The 19,614-nt window shown below is 35.1% G+C and overlaps 1 long non-coding RNA gene across 1 annotated transcript; it reads left to right on the forward strand.

Annotated features, from left to right (window-relative positions):
* The first annotated feature begins 1,420 nt into the window (after positions 1-1,420).
* On the forward strand, positions 1,421-14,590 carry LOC121422151. Its single transcript, XR_005971123.1, has 2 exons — positions 1,421-1,459; positions 14,013-14,590. It is a non-coding gene; the product is annotated as an uncharacterized LOC121422151 (long non-coding RNA).
* Positions 14,591-19,614: the final 5,024 nt, after the last annotated feature.

Below are 19,614 nucleotides of genomic sequence, written 5' to 3' on the forward strand. Positions count from 1 at the left end.
ACAGAGTAACAATACTCCCACTCTCATCAGCCCTGAGTTACCCTTCCTGGTGCAAGACTTCAGGGAATGGAATAGTATATGCTTGTATATGCCCTATCCATTGCCTCATTCAGGCTTGGGGTATACATACTAATATATCATACAGAACATATTTCATATGATTTTTGGGGTCATCTGCAATTATACGTCAATGTAAGTTTGAATTGAGTATTATAAAAAACAAAAACAAAGATTGTTTGATGAGAAATTAAACTTCTTCTTTCTTTCATGTCATATGAATCCCCCCCCTACAAAGCTTGGCATGGTAAGGCTATTGATACAAAAAGCTCATTTTTAAAGCTTCTCCTGAAATAGCTGGTTACCTTTACTGATGAACTCATTTGTGCTAGTCTTGTCAAGTTGTGTAGAGACCCACTTGTTAACTGTGTTATACATTTCACCCCTCTGTCATAATGTAGGAGTCCACTTAAAAGTTTGTGGTGTAGTAAATCTTCATAGCTTTCCCATGTGGACTGTTCCAATCGAAACTCTTATATCTTTGCAGGGGTGTGCAATTGATTTTATTGTGAGGGACTACAAGTGAAGAATTCTTGAAACGACTTTTACACTATATTATTGACAGAGCTTTTCAGTTACTTCATGAAAAATCAAACAGGAGAAGAAACATGTTCTTTAAGATGATTTTTTCTTGGTTTTATTTATTGCTTTCATGATCACATCATTTATGTACCACCAACAATACGATACCATCTAAGTGTTGCACAAAAAGTCTTTCAATGCAATGTTTACACACTGAATACACTGGGTGTATAGAAACAGCTTGATGTGATTCACCATTCTGTGTGTATAGGCACACACAGCATACCGTTATACTGGCAGAATACACTCATTGTGTATTACCATGCGTGGTACCCTGGATGTACAAACTAGGAGATATTGAGTGCTGAATATAGTGGGGTTAAAACCAAACATAAAGTCATAGCAGACTTCTCTGGTTTCGCGGCAAGGCCAGACCAAACCATCTTCTGCTCTCCATGAAGTTCACTATCACAGCTGATTTGCCGTTCGAGCATTCATTGATTTCAGTGACCACTTGTGGAGTGTTGTGATCGTTTAATCCAGTCTCTTTCTAAAACCAGGGCCATCCTTTTTCCAGCGTGATCTGTTGCGAAGCGGCGAGGCGGAAAGATCCCATTCATGGTTACCACAAATCGTCACTGACTTCCGAAGTAATCCTAGGTGCGATATCTTCTCCAATTGTTGTTGTGGTGGATTGATTTGTGTGTATTGTTAGTAGGAGATATTTTGATTTGTACTGAGATTTTGGGAACTGTATAGCTGTGTTCATGAGCTTTGAGATATACCGGTATGTGTGATTTATACCTTTATTGACCAACTTATAAATGGTGTAGGCCTTTATGTATGGAGATATTCTACTTTTAATGGAGTATACCACTTGGTGAGTCTCTCTTCTTTTTATCCTACAAATGTCACAATTCTATGATTTTTAGTATATGTTTGAAATATTGAATTTGATTGAAAAAGATCCAAGTTTATAAAAGTGGAATTTAAACATCACTTCTTGGGAAGTGTTGCTTTTGTGATAGCCACACAAAGTGAAAAAAATATATTAGGGTTAGGGTGGCTGTCGCATATTGAACTCTTCTTGTTTCTTTTCTCACCTTGTAACCTTAAAGAGCTAATTGTATATAGCTTATAAAACAGTTTTCAATTTGTTTTGCACTATGTAAATATATATATACTTTTATTGTTATCATTAATTGTATTGGAGTTCCATTCTTTTCTTCAAATTTTTCAATAGTGTGGTGATTTATTGTTACATCATTTTTTTTCATTGATTGAATCTGTTAGAAAATTTTGCATTATTTTAGTGTCCAACATTGTATTTTGGTAATAATATTTTTCTTTGAATGCATGCCTTTTGAGAAAAAGAGAAGAAATGTTAGAACTTATATTTCATAACTGATGGGATTGTATCCTTGGCTGTTTAGTGTTTTTATATAGATTTTAGTTGTGCATCTTTCTCAGAACTTGTTGTCATCTTTCATTTTATCTCAGCATTAAAGTATGAACACAAATAATCTTCTTAAGATTGACCAAAGTGTTAGTGCTTCAAAATAGTTATCACCTCTCCTCTCCCCACTCTCTCTCTTCCCCCTCTCTTTTTCTTTGTCTCTCTTTTTAACCCTGGGGGCTGTTTCATAAAGCTGTTCATAAGTTAAGAGCAACTTTAAGAATGACTGATGAACCTTTCTTATGTGCCAAACCATCGCCAATGAATACACCATTTATCACAAGAAAGGATCACCAGGGGCCTGTTGCATAAAACTTTTTACCTGAGAAAACTCAGGTATTTTTAACCTGAGTTTTTGCCCTGTGTTAAAGTCATTGGCTGAAGACAGACTAACCTTTGTTTTCAGTTTTTACCGGAGTTTTCTCAGGAAAAAAGTTTTATGCAACAGGCTACAGTCATTTTTAAAGTCACTCTTAGCTTACGAACAACTTTATGAAACACCCACCTGGGCCCATTGCATTATGGTAATTTTGCCATCCAATGGTAAGTACATGGACCATGGTAACATGGCCCAACAGCCAATCAAAATCAAGGATTTCATGTAAGATACCATTGGATGGCAAACTTCCCATATGATGGTAACTTTTATGCAACATCTATACATCTGTACACCTGTTACAACTGTTTAGGTGTCTTTGTGGTGTCATCATGCAATAATGCAGCATCAATAATTAACTAATTAACCATTAGCTAATTTGCTAATCTCTAATACAGATGCTGGACTAGCACCTTTATCACCTTTTATTATGGGAAATACATGTACATGTAGTTCGATACAGATGAATGATGGATTGGATGAAAGAGCCGTGGTGTAGTGGTTCAGACTCTCGCCTTGTAAACAGAGGGTCGTGTGTTTGAATCCCACCGCGGTCTAGCGTCCTTTGGCAAGGCGTTAAAGGGAAGTTCACCCTGACAAAAAGTTTATTGTAAAAATAGCAGAAAAAATAATAAAAAATATTGACGAAGGTTTGAGAAAAATTCATCAAATAATTAAAAAGTTATTTGAATTTCAATTATTTGATCTGTGACGTCATATGCGAGCAGCATTCCTACATAGCGAATGGTAAAAAATCAATGAAATGTCATTTTCTCAGGAAATTCAAAATTGTTTTCACTGTACCTTTTGTATATCAATAGACAAATCATTTCACACCCGATCATGAATAGAAAACATAATTAAGTCATCAGGAACCATAAAAAATTTGAAATTAATTCATTTTATATTACATAACACATGGGGCAGCTGCTCGTTTATGACGTCACAAATCCAAAACTTTGAACTCTAATAACTTTCTTCTTTAACGGATTTTCCTCAAACCTTCACCAATAATTTTTACTATTTTTTCTGCTATTTTTACAACAAAGTTTTTATCAGGGTGAACTTCCCCTTTAAACCACACTTTGCCACTCTCGACCCAGGTGCTAAATGGGTACCTGGTGCGAAAGATATTGTATGTTTTGATTTTGCCAGCACCATAATGTGGCTGCGACGAATGCACGGAATGCTCTCCAGGGAGTGGAAATTGTGCACAGTAAAAAAATAGCACATTGTTTAAGCCTGTCACTGTAACAAGTTATTTTAAAGCTTTTTTTGTAATTGTTTCAACTTTTTAAACAACTTTGAAAAGTTTAAATAGTTGGTTAAAAAGATTGAATAATAGTTGTTTGAGTGACAGGCTTGAATATTGCTTAAAAAAAACACCTGACATTCGATGGAATTCTGTGCTTTTTTTTGCTAATTTCTCTTGGATGTGGTGTAGATCCCCTACTATTAGATGAAAATTAAAGTAATATTTATTAATCAATCATAGTAATTATTCAAAACACTTGTACAGTACATTAAATAAGCAACCTGTCACTTGTGAAAAGAGAGGCAATGTGCACTTTGTGCAGAAATATGCAGGTAGTTAATAGGCCTATTGAATACAATAATGGATAGAACGAGTGACATACATGCAAACTAAAATGTTAATATCAGTTGTGGCTACAATTTCAAAATGGAGTTCGAACAGAATCCAATGAAATTACCACCAAAGTGTTTGTATGTATAAAGAAAAGTGTGCCAAATAGCTCTGGATGAAATGCGTAATTGCTGAGAAATTCGCAAAAAAAAGCACAGAATTCCATCGAATGTCAGGTGTATTTTTAAAGCAATATTCAAACACTGTCCCACATATGCTTTTCTGTGTATAGTGATCATCAGAATTATCTATTTTGAGCTACGATTTCATGACTTTACAAAGATAAGTTTACATTTATGTACCAGATCTAGATGAATGATCATGATATTTTGACAACTTGACCCTGATATAAAATATTTTCTCATGGCATACATGTATGTGCTGCAATTACTTTCTGTCCCTCATTCAGCAGTAAACTGTTGTGTAATTTGTTGCCATTAGGGAAATGATTAATGTCTACCCATTCTGGCAGTAAATTTTATTGATGAATGTTTATGTACTTTCATTTGGGTCTTGTCGATGAAATATCACTCTCTTTACCTCCATACATGTACTATGGTGTTTCAGTTAATGTTAAAGGTACCAGTAAAATTCATTTGTGGTTGAATTAAAAGGTAATGGTACAATTTTCTTTTTGAGGTTCAGTGTCATTGTTCAATTGGCCTTTATTGTACATGAATATATTTGTATTTTTTTCAATTCTTGGCTCTTAACTTGGCGGGTCTTATTTCATTATAGTTCAAAATTATGAATTATGGAACATAAAAACAAAAAGGTGAAAGCCCTCTTCTTCCTTAAAGGTCAAGTCCACCTCAGAAAAATGTTCATTTGAATAAATAGAGAAAAATCAGACAAGCACAATGCTGAAAATTTCATCAAATTGGAAGTAAAATAAGAAAGTTATGACATTTCAAAGTTTCCCTATTTTTTAACAAAATAGTTATATGAACGAGCCAGTTACATCCAAATGAGTGAGTCGACGATGTCACTCACTCACTATTTCTTTTGTTTTTTATTGTTTGAATAATACCATATTTCAATTTTTCCGTATTTGACAATAAGGACCTCCTCGCCTGGAGCACAAAATGTTAAAATAATGGAATTCCACGTGTTCAGGGAGGAATGAAACTTCATTTCACATGACAATGATGAGAAAATAAAATAAGAAAGAAATAGTGAGTGAGTGATGTCATCAGTTGAATTCCCTCATTTGCATACCGACTGAGATGTGCATATAACTGTTTTGTGAAATGAAGCGAAACTTAAAAATGTCAGATTTTGATGAAATTTTCAGTGTTACGCTTTTTGAATTTTTCTCTTTTTATTCAAATCAAGTTTTTGTTGGGGTGGACTTGTCCTTTAAGTTTCAAGTTAAATTATAAAAATTGTGGACATGTCGGGGTCTCTTGGTTCTGACTCTCATCTTTCAAACAGAGGGTTGTGGGTTGAATCTTAGCCATGGCGTGTTTTCCTTCAGCAAGAAATTTATCCGCACTGTGCTGCACTTGACCCAGATGAGGTGAATGGGTACCCGGCAGGAATAATTCCTTGTATGAGAGCTGGTGATGGTAGCTATATAAATCTAGCTATTATTATTATTATTATTAAAGGAGAATGAAAACTTTGGACACGAAAAATTGTGTGAAAACAGAAAAATCAAAGAAACAGATCAACAAAAGTTTGAGAAATTTCGGACAAATAATAAGAATATTTCACTTAAATGTCTTCTTTTATGACATCTATCATCAGATCATGTGTTCTTTCTATAGGAGGGCATGTAATACAGACTGTTACATCATGGATAAAGAATTTGTATCACCATAAGAAAAAGCAAAAAATCATTTCGAGGGTATTTTTATAGTCCATCAAAGGGAAAGTTGTTCACATGTGACATCACACATCCTTGTCGCATTGCCAATGGGAGGATCTCCATAGCATTAGTGATTGCTGTATTCATTGCTGTGTTCGTATTCTTTGATTTTTTCTGTTTCGACATATTGTACTTGTTCCAAAGGTTTCATTCCCCTTTAAACACTTTGTCAGTATGATTCAATGTACAATGAATACACTGGGTGATTTCAAGTTCAGTGTTGACCTTTTGGTGTTGGTGTTGGGTCAATTTTTACACGATTATAACACCAAACATAGAATGAGGATGGTCCCGAAAAGTCACTAATTGTTGAGGTGTTAATACATGTAATGTGATCTGGATCAGTTTTACAAACTCTGAATAAGTTTTGGAGCTAGGGGAAGCAATCGAAATTTCAACACCAACACCAAGGCCAACACCGAACTAGAAATCACCCACTGTAGAAGCTAACTTTTGAAATTCAATGTTCAAATTTTCCATCAGATTTTGATGTTTGATGTGTTTTGCTTGTTTAATATTACTCTACCAGCCAGGCCTATTTAATTGAATAGTCAAATGTCAAGAATATTGCAGTCTTGAATACCCATTGAAAGTCAGTATTGTTTGCTTTGAACAATTTCTTTATTTTCATGTATTCTTGCCTTATTTGGCTTAAATATCTTCAAAAAATATTTTTTTTAGAGAAAATATAGTGTATGAACATTTCCTGTACATTTATACCTGTGCTATCATCTGAAAAGCTTCTTCATGATACTCATCAACGTCCCTATTAGAGGAACCACCCGAGGAGGAATTGGGAGTGCACACTTTGTTTATTAGTCCTTCTAACTTGAGTCTTTGTTGCGAAAGAGCACAGATACATATGTATGAATAGATTTTCCTTAAAATATAGAACTATTGTATGATCTTCAATATTCCATTTCCCTTCTTTTTGTGAATTAGCTGATATTATTAGCATTGGTTGGTGAAAAAATACCAAGCCATCTAAACATGTCAGCTGAAGACCTATTGAATAAATACAATTCTATTCTCTTCAATCCATGCATGTGCATAAATGGAATGAATTATATCAAAATAACTTCTTTTTTGCAATGTTCAGTGAATATATGATTGAGCATTTCAGTTTGATTATTTGACTGGTTCAAAACGTTGCAGCGCTTTTGTTTCCCCATTGTATTCCATGAATTCCATGCCTGCGAGGAAGAGTTCTATTAAAAGCAAGTGGTTTGACTTTGCTCTGCTTCAGAAGTTCTGAAAGACGGATTCGAGAACTATCCCTCCCCTTGCCAATGTTTTGAAGTGTTTTCTTGGTGCAAGAGACAGAGAGAAAGAGAAATAGAAAAAGGAGAGAGTGAGAATTTTTTTTGGGGGGAGGATATAAGTAAAAGAAAAGTAAATAGATCTAGCGAAAGAGAGAGAGAGAGACGGATAGGTTTAGGAAAAATAAAGATAACTATAAACTCGGTGCATTATAACTAAAAAATTTGTGCTATCTGATCGCACAATTATATTAATGCATTTAAAGGGGAAGTTCACCCTGACAAAAAGTTTATTGTAAAAATAGCAGAAAAAATAATAAAAAATATTGCCAAAGGTTTGAGAAAAATCCATCAAGTAATTAAGAAGATATTAGAATTTCAATTATTTGATTTGTGACGTCATATGCGAGCAGCATTCCTACATAGCGAATGGTAAAAAATCAATGAAATGTCATTTTCTCAGAAAATTGAAAATGGTTTTCACTGTACCTTTTGTATATCAATAGACAAATCATTTCATACCCGATCATGAATAGAAAACAAAATTAAGTCATCAGGAACCATACAAAATTTGAAATTCATGCATTTTATATTACATAACACATGGGGCAGCTGCTCGTTTATGACGTCACAAATCCAAAACTTTGAACTCTAATAACTTTCTTACTCTTTAACGGATTTTCCTCAAACCTTCACCAATATTTTTTATTATTTTTTCTGCTATTTTTACAACAAAGTTTTCTTTAGGGTGAACTTCCCTTTAAGATGTCTAAAATAGGCCATGTAGTGAGCACTGCACTTTTTATTTTGTCATTTTATCATCTTGTATTTAAGTTTTCTCAAAACAGTTATACATCATGCTGTAATACATAAGTACAGAACTGACAAGAAGCACTGATTTTCAGTATTCGGTACTGAAAAATAAGAAGAAAATTACTACTGATGGTTTTCATGCAAAATACCAGGGTAAAAAATACACGGCTTGGGGGCTATTTTCGCTCTCATAAAAGAGCTCCTGACATTTTGTCAACAATTTCTAGTCTCTTTTTTAACTGATTGTTTGAGCAATGAAAAATTATGTTTGAACAATAATAAAGTTAAAGTGGATAGTCATGTGAAAAACTGATTACCGACAAAAAACATTTGATTATGGCTGAATTAAGGGCGAAAATGTGTATTTCTGAGACCCGTACGACACGCAACATTTTCACCTCTAATTCACCCATGGACAGCATATTTTTGTTGCTTGTCATTTTTTCATATGTCTACCCAGTAGTACTTTATAATAACCACAAATCAAATTGAAGTTCTTCATTTGTTTGGACAATAGGTTGAAAAATGTTGTGAAAATAGCTGATTTTTCTAGCATGGATCGCCCGAAAAGTAAAAAGATTACTGCAAATTGTTCTATTAAGCAGGTAGAGTAGTCTTCCTTACATACAACCTCCCCCTATTAAATTTGCCTACACTGGTATATGAAAATAGGACAAAGTCTGTACAATCTAACCAGTGGAAAAAAATATTCAGGAGCTTGAGGCGAATTTGCCTCCAAAATGCTCAAAAGAACCACGGTAAATTCCGGAAATTCACTGCAATATAAGCACCAATGATGCAGATTCAGTTATGTTGCAGTAGTTTGGGAAGAGTACCCCCCCCCAAAAAAGATATTTTTTGCCTGAATCAAACCCAAAACAGTATTCCATCCTGAGCCATCCAATATAGTAATGTACTATTATAATTCATGCCTTAATGAGCACACATGAATGTGGCATTCACTTCAATTTTCATTCCATTAGGAGAAAAAAAACTATTATAGGGAAAGGGAGCTAATAGCCATTTGGAGGCAATTTGCAATTTGCCCTTTGGGAATTGAAAATCAATAATAAATAATTCAGTATTAATTATCAATAGCATACAATTACAATTATTGGTTGCTGCAGTTCTGCTTTTCGACATTACCTTTATTGACAGGCTTGACATGCATAATTCAGTTTGATATTTATTTGCAAATGGTGGAGTATAAAACTCGCAACAACAATTGTGAAAAAAGGTCTCTTGCTGCATGATAACTTTCTCTCCAAAAGAAATATCCATTTGAACCTTTAAAAGTGTCAGAACCCCCTAAACAAATCAATATTTCGCTGTTGGTGGTGGAGTAGTCATTGATGCACTGAACTCAAGGTCGCTATAATCAATATCATCTTTGTTATGTGTAGCAATTTCACCTGTACTTGCAGATAAACATGCTTTTTATTGCCATTGACCTGTAGTTCATTATAATACTGTACAATCTGTATAATGTATGTGTACCCATACATGTATGCTAGCTTGTTATATGGTGTTTTATACCCTTTTCATAAACCTATCCTCCAATTAGCCGCCTAAGAGTAATGCGGATAATTCAATAAAAATTGCGTTCATAAACTCCGAAAATAAGCCGCATTATTTTTACGAGCGCCGTCCTGAAAAAGGGGGATAATCGCCATGACAACTGGACACGCCCCCTCCGATGCAGTTGTGTTGGAAAAGGGTGACCTTGTGACCGCACCATGGCAATTATCCGCATAATTTGGAAATGCGTTCATAAACTCAAAATCTTGTCCCGATGCTGCTATTATGCGGATAATAGCAGCATCAGAGTAATGCGGATAACTCTTGTCCTCCTCCAATTTTACGACCAAATTATGCTGCTATTAGCCGCCTAATTCATTTTAATGGGGTTTATGAAAGGGGTATTACAATCAGGGTAACCCAAAGTGTCTCATTTGACTAAAAACAAGTTTTCATTTTCCTAAATTTTTGTGAATGTCTTGTAAACTAGTGATAAATAATTTTGAAATTGTGATGCAAACGATCACTCAATTGTTTTTTTTCTTATAGGAGCTATCTTGTAAGTTGTCAATAGCTTTTTTTTAATGACACTTTGGATACATGTAGAACTGGACTTGATGATTTGGAACGTGAACTATTTGAAATATTGGTGGTTGTGGGCAAAACAAACATTTTCAGTATTTGGCATAATACATGTATATACACTGTACATGTGTTGTTATAGACAAACAATTATTAATCAAGTAATGTCTAATCCTGCATAAATATACTGAATTCAGAGAGGAAGTTTTTGGACAAAATTGGCATCCTATTTTTTGTTAATAGTCACAAAAAATCAATTCTGTACCTTTTTTGACTTTCAGTTCTTAAACAGGTAAAATTCAAATAAACAACTCTGACTGGTAAAAAATAAAAAACAAAAGAACTTTATGTCCAGTGATTGCTAATAATAAGATGCAAGGGGTCGAAATTGGGGAAAAACAAAATGAAACAGTAATTTTTGCCCTAAAATGCCAGACATACTAATTTTTTTATTGATATTTTTTTTTTCTATCTTACAGGTTTTCTTTACTACATGTATATTGTATAATTTATATGTACAGTATTAAAGGGGAATCAATGTTTTTGCAAGCCATGGGCTTTTATTGTAATTCTCTATCCACATTTTATTGTATTATATCTGCTTTGCATTTTATGAACTTAAGCGAATTGAATCGTCCTAACAGGACACAATAGCATGCCATTGATATTTAATACAGCACCGGTAAACATATTTGATTTTATGATGCACAGAAGATGTTTATTTTATTGTATACTCTGATTGTAAAACGACACTCATTTTATATATCACTGCCAAATGTGTCTTCATGTACTTATTTTAAGGAATAAAGTTAAGAAAAAGGGAGATTTACTGGCAATCGTAGCGATAGACCTGCTGATTATGTTACTAGGATGTAGACGCTTATTTTCATTATGCAGGTACGCACTATGCGCATCCCTTTATTTTTTTTCCAGGGCCTAATTGTGTTAACCAACATTCTAACGAACAGTGATAATTGTAGCTATAGTGTTCGGCGGTGGTCGGCCCAACGTGCATAGAAGATTTTTGACCACCACTCATTATGAAAAACACTATTTCTGACCACCACTAATTTCAAATGGAAAAGTGTTTCAAACACAACTTGCAAAGAAGAATTACACTTGCATTTATAATTTCCATCTTTACTCTTGTTTTATTTGCATAATTTACAATAGACATTCTTATAATAGATAGATATTACTTTGTTCTTGTCAGGTCGTCATTGCTATGATGTTCATTTTCTTTCGGCTTTAATTCGGCCTAAAAAAACTTTTTATTGCTGTGAAATTTCGACCACCACTACTCTTGCTAGAACACTGAGCACTAAAAAATACAGCACATGTGTATACATGTATGTGGATTGTGGAAGGCTCATGGTGTATGAAGTGTTCTAGAAGTTATACATGTAGAGATTTTAGCTTTTTGAAAGTGAGATTTGTATTGTATTTTCAGATTTGAAATTTGAACAGTTGCACTGCTTTTTTATTTGTTGTTTCCCATGGTTTAAGTGGTGGCTTAGTGGTTAGAGCACCCACCATGGGATCAGAAGGTTGTCAGTTCAGTACTTGGCAGAGTCATACACCCCAAAGACTTGTAATAATGGGACTTATTGCCTTCTTGAAGAATGAAGGAAATAATATTATGTTCTTCCTAGCCCATAGGAAGAACAGTTATATCAGCTGCTGTGGCTACCTTTATCAAAATAGGAATTGTGAGATATCAATCATCATTGTTTATTATTCTCAAATGATGCCTCATTCATTTTCCTGAACTGTCAACAGACAACACTTATGATATGGCTTTCCTGTTGGGAGTTCCGTGCCACTCAAAACTGTCAAATGTTTTCTTCCCAACACCTCATTTATGAAGTGTGATATCGCTTTACGACCCCTTTGCCGTTGAAGACAGTATCCGAGTCGAGAGGCATCACTCATATTTGAGGATAGGCATCAATGTAATCATTGCTTAACTGGGATTTTTGGCAAGTTTAGATGTCTGTATGCTGTTTTCCAACCTGCGTCTCATTTACTCTGTCGAAACTCAGGAACTTACGACCTCGATTAGTCCCCTGGCATGCCTGGCAAGCGTTTCTTTTACCGTCTTGTCTGTGATTTTCACTGACAAACTTGCCCTGGGCCAATCAGATGCAAGGATTTCAGTAGCTTATAACAGTCATCAGTGAAATATCACTGAATGACTGTTTCGTGAAAGGCCCCCCCAGATGTTGCATGAACTGCTGCTCCTTCGGCAGCAAGAAACCATGGACCTTACCATGAAGAAACGAAGCCAAAGACGAAAGGGAATGAGAGGAGGTTCCATGGAAGGGAGACGGAAGATGCGTGAGTCATGTTGGCAGGGCTCCGTCGCCGTGACTTTTCTCATTTTCATCCCCGTTTGCCCGATTCACAAGTCAAATTTCCAGAATCAGACAAAATTTGCTTGGGTTGCTTTTGTATTTGCACTTGCGTGTTTCGGTATTTATAAAGGGTATTTGAGTATTGTGTCGACAGAGTCTTTTTGGGTTGGAGATTGCTTTTTTTGCCAGTTTTTGGTTACCCAAGGTTGGCAGCACTGGTAATGAAGTACAATAATCCTTATTTGCTTTATATCACCTTTATGAATACATCATTTTAATGAGTGAGAAATCCATAGAACTTGCACACAATGACTCTCGCATTCCATTTCATATTGCAAATATGGATTTGTGATTTTATTCCCTATTCATGTCAAAGACCTATACAATTTGGTAAATTGGTAATGTTTTTTTTTTTAGAACATGAATATCAGGTATTTTTTTTGTTTTGCCAGTGCTATAGGAGTATCAACTAAACTGACTTGCGATTTCTCCGTTTCATTTTTCCGTATTAAGGGATGAAGTCCATCTTTGATGAGAATTAACTCTGTAAATTACTGCATTATGTTCATCCGTGTACTGGGGAGTGTTTCACAAAACATTTAAACAAACAGCTTGTTCTGAGATTCTTGCTTCCTATTGGCTGAGAGCAAAATATGTCAGTCAAGATCACTGACTTTTTGTTTTCATGAAAGACTTCCCAGGATTTTAGTCAAATGTGTCAATTTATAATTTGAGAGCAGACATGAAATTGATGATGATAATATGACCCTTCTTACATTTACTTGCACCGTTTGTCTGGTTTTCCTTCCCCTTTCCTTTTGAGGCCTTAAACAAATTTCAAGCTCCTAGCTTAAGATGGAGGTCTCCCACATTTCAAAATGTATTATGTTGATATACAGTATGTACATGTATATATATTATTTTCTGCTATGTGTTTTAATAAAAAAATATTTGGTATTAATATATTTCAATTAAATCGTTAGAATGTATATATGCATATGCTATTCATTATGTTATTTGCTTAAGCAGCCAATTTTATTGTTATGTTATTCTAAGAAAAATTATTACACTTGCATATACTTTGTTATTGGAATGTGGAATTAAATAAATCGAATCGAATCAAATACTTCTTTTCAATAAATGTCTAATGAAATGATCATCTGTTCTCTAAAGTACGTTATAAATTTGTTACCCTCCTATTCATCCATGATTATATTCTTGCTATTCAATAGCAATAATCCTTACATAGAACTGAATTTTGTGCCTACATGCTACTTAACAAAAGATAAAATACATCTTTAGACCTGTTTTGACAGGGAGTTTTCACCCATGACAGCTTCCATTATGTTCTTTATTGAGTCGTTTAAATTAAATTTGAACAGAAATCAGAAAATATACAAATACAAAATCAGTCGGATAGCAGAGTAAATATAAAATGCCATCCATTTTCCATATGCCATTGGTGTCTTTGTAAAAATTTGCCACTGCTTCGCATTCCAGCTGTAATATCATAGAGTAAAATATTCTTTGGTAATGTTGACTTTTCTGTTTTTCTTTCAGGTTGTTCATAGCCGGTTGCTGGTTTCACTGAGATGAAGCATGGATCGAAGGAATTTGGAGTTTGCAAGATTGACGGACTTGACAATTTACCAGTGATTTGCAGAGATTTTAATCACTTGAACATCGAGAGATTACGCTTGCACATCATATAAAATCAGGATAAAAGTTGAAATCTTTCCAAGGAAATTTGTTCCACTTTTTAGGAGAAAAGGGATAAAGATTGGTAAATCAGGAGGACTGGTCAGTCAAGCCTAGAGTGGTGACCAATTTTTGGAAGTACTACAATTATTCAATCCTATGTAGTGTCTGTGAAGTGTAACAAGAAAAGGGATAGAGACTGGTAGCATCCAGAAGAAAACTGGCCAGACCGGTGATCATTTCTTAGAAGTACTACTCCCATTCAAACCTATGCAGTGTGTGTTCTGCAACTGCGCAAAGAAGGGACTTGGCTGGTGCCGAAAGAAGAGGAAAACGCCCGCGATGGAGGAGGAGAAAAAGACGAGACCGCTTCTTGGGGGTCTTTCGTGGTTGCCGATCAGTACTGGAATTTTGACCATCTTGACGTGTGTCGTAACGTAAGTTTGAAGTAATTCTTTAAATGATTATATTCTAAATCATTATATTACTTGATGATTTTATGCATGACATGATTTGAAATCATTCATTTTATTACATCACTTTGGTTATACCTGTTTGAAAATACACTCTTGCAAATTCTAGTTCATTTTGTTGGGCAGCATTTTGTTGATTAGAACGTTCCTCCAAAATGCAAATTAAATATGCATGGTAAAGATCAATCAATTTTGTGTATAAAAGAAAATGCTATTTGATACCAGAAGAACAACTTGATGTTAACTTGAAGACAAAAATAGTAAAATTTCATAAATGGAACATGTTTTAATCTTTGATCTTCCAAACTGGTTCAGAAAACCACCTTGCGATGTAGTTTTCAAGGTAGCTTTGCCACGTTAAACTGGTTTTAGCGGAAGTGAGGACACAACCATTCTTCGGGAAGTGATCTTTGCACATTTTGAACGCGCTACTCCACACGACAGGTGAAGAATATCTACGCTGCGGTTTCAAATTCGCACAAAACGTGTCACCCCATTAAGAGCGTTTCCATAGCAACAAGATCGCTTTACGTGAAGTGGTTTTGAAAACTCCTTTCATGTGATCAAGTGGGAATGCTAGCAAAGCGATCTTCCAAACTGCTTTCCTAAATCGGTTTCCAGTTAACTAGTTTAGAAAGCGTAATGAGAACGGCCTCTAATACTGGTAGTAGAAAAGTGTTTGGTTCAATCCACCTGAAAATTTCCTCATATTGGGAGTGGGATAAACAGTGGTCAAAATGAACCTTTTCATCATTTTATACTTTATGTAGGGATCAGTTTTTTGTGTGTTCCATTCACCCTCAGCATGAAATGACAATGGTCTTGAGAGTTAAGGGTAAATAGAACACATCACAATTGTTCCCTATCAAAATGAATACAAATCTCCTACTAGTATCCTATTTATAGCCCACTCCTATTTTAAGAATGCAAATGTGGAAAGCCAGAAACATGCTTTGAAATAGGATTAATTATTAAGATTTCTCTGTCTTGGTGTGGCAGGCTTTTATTGCTATTGTAACATGTGTAGCAGGAATTTGACTAATACAGGTATGTACATGCCAATTTCTAAACAAAGAAAAGCAAATATATGTCAAAATTTTACAATTCCTGGTTTGTATTTTGAACTTTTTTACTATCAAAATAGATAAAAATCACCTATTTCTGGCCCATTCCTACTCTTGTTTGATTAAAAATGCAAAATATGGAAAGCCAGCCCAGAAACTTAGACAGCTGGCAGCCGTCTGTTTGGAGGAGTTTTTGTAACATTTAAAAAAAATTTCTCGTACACAGACGGCTCGCTATCGTGCAGCCACCATTAGGGGACTTGCAATGCAAAATCCCCTGTCGGGGCTCTTCAATTTTTGTCTTTAATGAATAAAAAATTGACAATTATTGCGACCAAAATGCAAATTAATATTCCCTCTTGGCATTAATTGCCAAAAAACTGAGAAAAATCAAGTTAAAAGGAACAAAAACAGTGACTTACCTCGGCTGTCACGCAAATTCACTTCCCCGTTTTGTCCGATCTTAAGTACATAAACGTATGGCCATTGAGTCCCCTGTACAGATCGCGCTAGAACTTCGGTCTCTGTATTTGGTGAGTGAAGCCAACGGAGTTCAGCTGAACAACCAACATAACAGAGACCGAAGCTTTTGGTCTACCCAGAAACATGCTTTGAAATAGGATTATACATTTTCCTTTCTTGGAGTGGTTTTCATTGTCATTGGAACGTGTGTAGCAGTAATTTGACCCAATCTTTTGATCATGCGCAGAAAGGAACTACGAACTGGCTTATTGACCTGAAATTAGTCACCGTCAAACTGCACAGCAGTACATCTACAAAGCTAGTATTTGACAGAATAAAAGGAAGTAGGAATACTCGTTCAAAATAAAAACCAGAAATTGTATGATTATGATAAATATTTGTTTTTCTTTTGTTAACAAATTTTTGGCACTACTCTTTGTTAAAGATCAGTATGCTCGATCTGTAATGAAAATCATAAGATCAGTATGCTCAATCTGTAATGAAAATCATAATATCATAAGTCAGAAAAAAATTGGAACCAGTGGGATTCGAACCTGCCATCTACTGCTTCCAGTAGATGGTGCCAATTTTTTCTGACTTTGGTTCCAATTTTTTTGACTGATGATATGATTTTCATTACAGATCGAGCATACTGATCTTAAACAAATAGGAGTAATGCCGAAAATTTGTTAACAGATTATAATTTCCTCCTATAAAAAAGGCCTCTTCATTTACTATTTGTTTTTCTTGTTTAGATATATTGGTATTCTTTCAATTTCTCCTAGTAGAAATTGTTTAAAAAGTTTGATATCTAATATTGAGGTAGACCTCCCTTTTAACTACATTTGTTGAGTTTTTAGCTCTAAACTATCTTTTTAACTCTTGAATTAAGATTTAATTAACTTACAACTCAAAATTAATGTACCATTCTCATCTTAGATTGTGTTCCTCCTTTATCAGTTAGGTTAAGATGATTTTTTTTAAGGAGAGCTTTGGGGTTTGATTTTTTTTTATAGGAGAGCATAGGAGACTGAAAAGAGTTATTTTATTCTGTGAGTGTTACAACATTAAAACTTTTAACTCTAAAAGTAATACTGATTCTCTTACTATGAAATCTTTTTAAATCACATGTAACATTAACAGGTACATGTACCTCAAAATTATTCAAACTTTTCTTAAGCATTATACTATTGTCTAATCCATAGACTAGATTTACACGTCTGACCTCCAAGAGCTAGGCCAATGACAGACCCGCTTTCAGGGTATTATAGAATCAGATTTCCTATTTCTCTGTCTCGCTTGCCGATGATGAATTTGGTTGTCATCAGACCCAAAGCCAGACGTGGCTGCCCTCATTTTGAGGCGATTTGTCCTCAAATTTTTCATCACTTTTACCTTGAGTACCTCAGTGATACTTACCCTATTCTCATATTTCTGGGGGCCCCTATTTCATTAAAGGGGAAGTTCAACCTGACAAAAAGTTTATTGTAAAAATAGCAGAAAAAATAATAAAAAATATTGCCGAAGGTTTGCGAAAAATTCATTAAAAATAATTAAAAAGTTATTAGAATTTCAATTATTTGATTTGTGACGTCATATGCGAGCAGCATTTCTACATAGCGAATGGTAAAAAATCAATGAAATGTCATTTTCTCAGAAAATTGAAAATGGTTTTCACTGTACCTTTTGTATATCAATAGACAAATCATTTTACACCCGATCATGAATAGAAAACAAAATTAAGTCATCAGGAACCATACAAAATTTGAAATTCATGCATTTTGTATTACATAACACATGGGGCAGCTGCTCGTTTATGACGTCACATATCCAAAACTTTGAACTCTAATAACTTTCTTACTCTTTAACGGATTTTCCTCAAACCTTCACCAATATTTTTTACTATTTTTTTACTATTTTTACAACAAAGTTTTCTTCAGGGTGAACTTCCCCTTTAAGACTATACAACTATTGTAACTTATTCATGGAAAGTTTGATAGCAATTGGCTGCTGAGCACTATTGCCTGTAGTACAGGCTGTACTTTTATGCCAGCACTGGCGGATCCAGATCCAAGGGGGGGGGGGAGGGGGGCATATCCAGCCCATGCCCCCCCTTTGAGAGCCACAATGAAAATTTGTAATGTAAATGCCGTTTTTACCCAAGTGTGCCCCCCCTTTGAAAGTGAGGACTTTTTTCTTTTTTTGTTGGCTTGGCAAATTTCCATCGAGGAAAGTATGCTCCTCCCCTTTAACATCATGGATCTACTCCTGCATGGTAGTTGTTATAAAGGCTAATAGTTGCCACAGTTGACACTTCCATCCATTCTGCCCGTATCCACCCCTCCCCTAATCATCTCAACCCCTCCCAAGCCCCCTTCGATCTTCCCCCACCCCAGCCCTCATCTATTCATGCATCCCTACCCACCCTCCTATCTTCCAATCATCCAGCCCTTACCCCTCCCTCAGATAGAATCTTGGTAAATGGGTCATAGAGGAAGATGAAGATCAATGGATAAGGGTGTTACATTACAAGATGGGCGCACAAGATAACCCCGTTTCCCAAACTATTCCTCTTCTCTCCATGGAAGGTTTAGTCAGGTTTTCGGAGAAGAAAGTCACCGCGTCCAAGTTTAGATCCTATAGAAGAAAAAAAAATGTGTCAAGTTCACGTATATGTAGATCAATCACAATTTCAAGAGCGAAGGTGGTGTTGGGTGGGGGGGGGGGGGGCTTTGAAGGTTTACAATGTATATTCACCTGCCCCCCCCCCCGTAACACAAACTTAGTTCTGATTGGGGTTCCTTGTCTACTGAGCAAAATATCCATACAATGATGATTTTGATAGGCCATTTCATTGAATAGCAATTAATCTATAAACTTTGTGTTACGTCCCTGGCCTACTTCTCATAGGAAACTCATTGAATTAGTCTACCATCAACAGTTTAATTTCCACTAATTATTTTGCTCCTTTTTTTAGGCAAAATGAAAATTTGATTCATAAGCAATTGTTCTAATAATAAATGATGTATTAAAGACCAGGAGGATATTGAATGAGATGGGAATAGCACTGGTAAATAAAACAAAATGGTGCCAATGCCTAAGTTTGATTATTTAATTTAAAAAGAAATAAATTCTGTTATAATACAAAAGCGATTAATACCACAACATGATCAGGGTCCCCGTATTATATCGATGAAATGCAAATATGAAAGAAAACTACTGATTGGTTCCTGGTGGGTATTTTGAGCGAAATGCTTGTGTAACATTGATCTTGATTGGTCGGTCCATTTCACTGTAAATCTTTGTGTTACGGAGCCCTGAATTCATTTCTTGTAAATCTGTTTATTAATACCTACCATCACACTTTCAGAGCAGGATAAACACTTATCCAAGATGTGATATATTTTTTGCTATCAACTCCCGGCTTAAACCTCCTGTCCTTGAGTGCTGGGAAAAAGTTGCATC

This window comes from Lytechinus variegatus, chromosome 9 (assembly GCF_018143015.1).
Source record: "Lytechinus variegatus isolate NC3 chromosome 9, Lvar_3.0, whole genome shotgun sequence".
NCBI lineage: Eukaryota > Metazoa > Echinodermata > Echinoidea > Temnopleuroida > Toxopneustidae > Lytechinus > Lytechinus variegatus.